Below are 6000 nucleotides of genomic sequence, written 5' to 3' on the forward strand. Positions count from 1 at the left end.
GTCCCCAAGTGCCACATCCACATGGCTTTTAAATGCGTCCAGGGATGGGGACTCCATCAATTCCCTGGGCAGCCTGTACAGGCTTTTCTGTGAAGAAATTTTTCCCACTTTTTCAACCTAAACTGCCCATGGAACAGCTTGAGGTCATTTCCCTTTGCCCTGTCCCTGTTCCCTGGGGACAGGACAAGGGGACTGCACAGTCCTTTCTGTGAAGAAATTTTCCCCAGTTTTTCAACCTGTGAAAAATGCGTATTTTATGATTGGCTTTTAACAAATATTAAAATGAATATTATATGTGTTGTGTTAGACAGTAATGCTGTATTAATTCTCTTAAGTGTGTGTTAAATATAGTTTTAGGTTATAACAAAATGTTAAAATAGAAACGATGTAGGATACTTTTTTTTAAAGAAAGGACTTGCAGCGAGATAGCAGCCACAGGACACCTAAATCTTTCAGAGAAAGAGAATTTATTGCTCCTTTATCAGAAGAAATGAACTTCTTCCTGCCTCGAAGGCACTGTTAGGATTCAGAGGAAGAAGTTGACACTGACCAGACAGAATCCTGTGTTTGAATGGAATTTATGCATCATGTATGAGGTGTATGAATATGCAACAGGCTGTTGTTTTTGAGGGTTAATCCTCTGTAAACGTGGGTCCTTCTTCGGGCTCGTACTGCCCAGAAAAGGTACCCGGACTGTCCATAACTCTTTGTCTCTATTGTCTCATATTGTCCTAATTCAAATTGTCCAAATTATTATTACTCTAATTGTACTACTATTTTTATAACCATTTTATTACTATAAAACTTTTAAAATTTTAAGAACAAGTGATTGGCATTTTTCACAAACCTAAACTGCCCATGGGACAGCTTGAGGCCGTTTCCCCTTGTCCTGTCCCTGTTCCCTGGAGCAGAGCCCGGTATCCCCAGCTGTCCCCTCCTGTCAGGAGCTGTGCAGAGCCACAAGGTCCCCCTGAGCCTCCTTTTCTCCAGGCTGAGCCTCTTCCCAGCTCTCTCAGCTGTTCCTGGTGCTCCAGACCCTTCCCCAGCTCCTCCTTCTCCAAACATGCTCCAGCCCCTCAATGTCCTTGTCCTGAGTGTCCCAAAACTGCCCCAGGGCTGGAGGTCCCTCAGCAGTGCCAGCACAGAGGGATGGGCACTGCCCTTGTCCTGCTGCCATGGCTGGTACAGGAACAGCCACACTTAATGCAAAAAGCCATTTCTATCAGGTTAAATGCACAGTACCCTCAGGGATCAGTATCCTTCCTCTTGAGCAGAAATAAGACAACTCGGGGACTAAAAAAACCACATAACGCTGCTGCTCCAGGAGTGTGGAGGTTCTGAGTGAAGATGGGAGCTCAAAATACAGTGAGGATTGAAATGATAAACCCCATGGTGGTAACAACCTGTGCAGGGCCAGGGGTTGGACACAGTGATCCTTGTGGATCCCTTTCAGCTCAGGACCTTCTAGGAATCCATGCTTTCAAGACTGGGTAGCCTGAGACAGGTGATCAGAGAGGCAGATGATCGGAGATGCAGATGATCAGCTGTGCTTAGTAGTGTGAAAAACGCCAATCACTTATTTTTAGAATTTTAAAAGTTTAATAGTAATAAAATGGTTATAAAAATAGTTATATAATTAGAATAGTAAAAATCTGGACAATAGTTACGGACAGTCCAGGTACCTCTTTCTGAGCAAAATAAGCCTGAAAAAGGACACATATTAGCAGAGAATTAACCCTTAAAAGCAATAGCCCGTTGTGTATTCATACCTCTCATACATGAGGCATAAATTCCATTCAAACACAGGATTCTGTCTGGTCAGTGTCAGCTTCTTCCTCTGAATCCTGACAGCATCTTCAGGGCTGAGCAAGGCAGGAAGAAGTTTGTTTCTTCCAATAATGGAGCAATAAATTCTTTTTCTCTGAAAGATTAAGGTGTCCTGTGGCTGCTATCTCCGTGTGAGTACCTCATTCCTCTCTTTAAAAAAAAGTATCTTACATAGCATGGTTTCTATTTTAATATTATGTATTATATTTTAATATTATAACCCAAAACTATATTTAACACACTACTTAAGAAAATTATACAGCATAACTTTCTAACATAACACATATAAAATTCATTTTAATATTTACAAAAAGCCAATCATAAAATACTCATTTTTTACAGTAGAAAGAACCTAATCAATAAAAGGTGTTCTGATGAATGTTGTTTGTGGTATGTGTCTCCCTGTGACTGGATCCCTGGCTGGGAAAAGGGAATTTCTAACAGATTTTGGTCATTGTAATGCAAATTTGGGATAATTTGTGGAAGAGATTCCAAAGGTAGAGCTTGCTGCACTCCCAACAACCATCTTCTCTCCCCTGCCAATCCTCCCCTTCCCCACAATAACCACACCTGTAAAAGCTGCTGCTCTTCAGGCAGTTGTGATGTCCAGGGGTGTGACTGTAGCCCTGCTCACACCCCCAAAAGATGAGTCCTGAGTATTTATTTCAGCCAAGCGCATGAGACCCATTTCTTCTTCAGGGAAGCAAAATAAGCATTGTAAAGGAAATTAACTGGGGAGTTGGGTCTAGAGATTTGCTCATTGCCAGCCAGGCCAGGCTGGGAGCCTGAGGGTTTGTGCAGAGGAGGAGAAGGGTGCTAATGAAGGCAGAGGATTTCAGGGAAGGCTGAGGTGACACTGCTGTGCTCTGTTGTCACTGAACCAACCCCCCCTGACCTGTGAGCTGCTGCAGCAGCTTGTGGAGCTGTGCTTTTTGCTGTGTCCCACATCCACACTTCCTATTTGCAGCCCCTGAAGGTGGAGGTGTGTGGGAGTTGGGTGATGAGTGGGAGTGATGTGAGACGCCGAAAGCTGTCACTGCCACCATCTGCTGTGTTGCCTGGGCCAGCCCCCTCAGTAGCCCATGGGCTAGCAGCTCTGCACAAATGCTTTCTCTGCTGCTCCTGTCACAGCCTTGTCGTGTTCCTCCCTTCTGGTCACCCTAAAGTCACCAAGGTGACAAAGCAGGGTCAAGAGGCAGCAGTGAGAAGAGAAGGTCCTGGTGTGTGTGGAGCAGAAGTGAAGACTGGAGGAGCCAAAGCAGATCCTGGAAGGGCTCTTGGAGGACATATGAGGAATCCAGGCAGTGCAGAGGGAATGCAGGAAAGGTGTGAAGAAGGGGAACTTTGCAGTGACAAACTCAGGGAGACTCCTCTCAAAGCAGAGATCATAATAAATCACAATCCCCCAGAAATCCCTGCTATCTCTCCTTCAGGCACCATCCCACAGCTCCATAGGAGCCCAAGCACTCTTAAACAACCCATCAGCAGCTTCCCATCCTCTTCTAGGAGAGGAAAACTGAGGGGCAAGGACAAGGCTGTAGTGCTGATGTGAGACACAGAAACAGCAATGGGACCAGCACACACCCAGTGGATTCTGGAGGAGCAGGGATCATTGCCAAGGCAGCAGTGGAGGATGCTGACACATGAAAAAATAAACAAACAAAACCATGCAGTGATTAAACATTGTGACACCAACTTCAGCTTGCCTTATGATTTTGTGTGGTTTTATGATTTTAATGGCTTTTAAAAGTATTTTTTATGGTTAGTATTTTATGGCCTTCCAGAACATGGAAATGCAGCTGAACTTTAAAGGATATGTAAACAACGAGGCATGAAAATATGTTCAAATGTCATTTCCACAACAGAACCTTAACTCTGCCATGTTTGAGCAATTCCCCAGTGCACCAAGAACATGCACGCAGTGGTAATTACACCTGACTGAATTATATTCAAGAAACTTTTCTGTATTTGGTTTTTCTGTCAGGGAAACAATCCCAGAATTTCCCAAGTGCTCCTGGAGAGATTCTGTTCAGACACAAGGTATATTTTTCACAATGAGAACAATCAGCCATTGGAATAATCTCCACAGGGAAGTGGTGGATCCCTCAACATTGGATACTTTAGGATTCAGCTGCACAGGGTGCTGGACTATCTTATTTCAACTGTGATTTTGCCAAGAAAAGTTGTGTCAGATAATCCCTGAGATCCTTTCCAACCTGGTATTCCATTCTGGGCTAAGTTACTACCTGGAATGCTGTCTGCCCTCTCTGTTCAAGGACAGCACAGGGATGCTGTGCAGTCTCTGCCTGGTGAAAATGTGCTCTCACTGGAGTGTGAATATTCCTCCTCTCAAATTCTGTAAAATCCTCCTGAGTACCTCTGTTATAGGGGTCCTATAAAGACATAATATACTATACTTATTGTTGTTGCTCTTGAAATACTTTAGGTGTAAAAATTGGAGTAATTTAGATAATATATGACTAAAGTCTAAGCGTGATATTTGCATGATCTGTTTTCATCCCCAGATCTCACCCATTTATATCTTTCTGTGCTATAATTACATATTTACAGCACTATGCTTATGTTTTAAATATAATGTTTTATGTAAAATGACTGCTTAGATATGTTTTGCAAAAATCAGGGGCCCTAGTTGAATCCACAGCCCATGGCTCCCTCCTGAACATATTATCCCTGGGTTAGGAATGATCAGAGTTTCCTGCTAATCACATCACCGTCTTTATAGTCCATTGGAAATCTCCTCTTAAATTACGTTAATCAATCACAGTTAACACGAGTTCTGAAATGCAAGCTGCAGCTTAAAAGTGGCTTAATTTAATGGATGGGCTTTTCAGAGTTATTGATAATAGGAGCCTGAGAGTTAGAGATGTGCCAGGGTTTCATAACAAAATCCATCCATGCCGGGCTGGTTTAATCAAGAAAGCTGCTTGCATAATGTGAAGAGCACTCGCTCTCCCCCGAATATGTGACTGTTGAGGAAACAGATGGTGATGCTAACCCAAAAGAATCAGGCTATAAATACATTCAGGATAACAATATAAATGGAGATAATTATTCAAAGTCTAAGGAGACAGTGGGACAATTAAGCCAGCTCGTAAGCAGAATGTCCAGCAGAGTGAAAAGCAGGATTTCCATAACATAATAAGAAATTATTCCCTGAGTGCAGCCAGTTCATGAAATTCTTGGGAGTGGTGCTACCTCTGACAGGCAAGGAGGAGGTCACATAAGGACATGAAAATACAAGAAATTAACAGTAGCCCACTGAAATCAGTGAAAACTCTTATATCATAAAATCATAGACTGGTCTGGGTTGGAAGGGAGCTTAAAACTCTTGTAGTTCCACTGCCTGCCATGGGCAGGGGCGTCTTCCACTATCCCAGGTTGCTCCAAGCTCCATCCAGCCTGGCCTGGAACACTTCCAGGGATCCAGGGGCAGCCACAGCTCCTGTGGGCACCTGTGCCAGGGCCTCCCACCCTCATAGCCACGAATTTCTTCCTAATAACCAACCTAAACCTACTCCCTTTCAGTCTGAAGCCATTCCTCCTTGTCCCATCAGTCCATGACCTTGTAAAAAGTCCCTCTCCAACTTTCTCTCAGCTACCTTGAAGCAGTGGAAGGCCACAATTAGGTCACCCCAAAGCCTTCTCCTTTCTCTTCTGGCTGAACAATCCCAATTATCTCAGCCCTTCCTCGCAGCAGAGCTGCTCCATCCCTCTGCTCATCTCGGTGGCCTCCTCTAGTCTCGCTCCAACAAAACCGAATTTGTAGGACAGTTCCTTTTGCCTAACGCGGTCCTTTTTCTCTCCCCTTTTTGGTGATTCTGTTGGTATTCAAGCCTCTGGCAGAAGAAAAGCCCCTTTCGGATGTCCTGCGGACTCGGCATTGTCACAGCGAGCGCAGCGCTGCGCGCTCCTCCGCGCTGCCGCCTCGAGGTGGCAGCTGCACAACCCGCCCGGAGGGTTTAAAAGGGAATATTTCTCATAAAGAAAACCACTTTTCTGTGCTCGCCCCGAAACGGGCAGCTCTCAGCTGAATTAATCCCCGCGGAGCACTCGGGAACATTGCAAACATAAAGGAATGTGTCCTGCAGCACAAACGCTGCGTGGCTCCGGCACGGAGCAGCACGCCCAGCTAATACTCTGCTCCCTGAAAGC

The sequence above is a fragment of the Camarhynchus parvulus genome, chromosome 5 (assembly GCF_901933205.1).
Source record: "Camarhynchus parvulus chromosome 5, STF_HiC, whole genome shotgun sequence".
NCBI classification, from domain to species: Eukaryota; Metazoa; Chordata; class Aves; order Passeriformes; family Thraupidae; genus Camarhynchus; species Camarhynchus parvulus.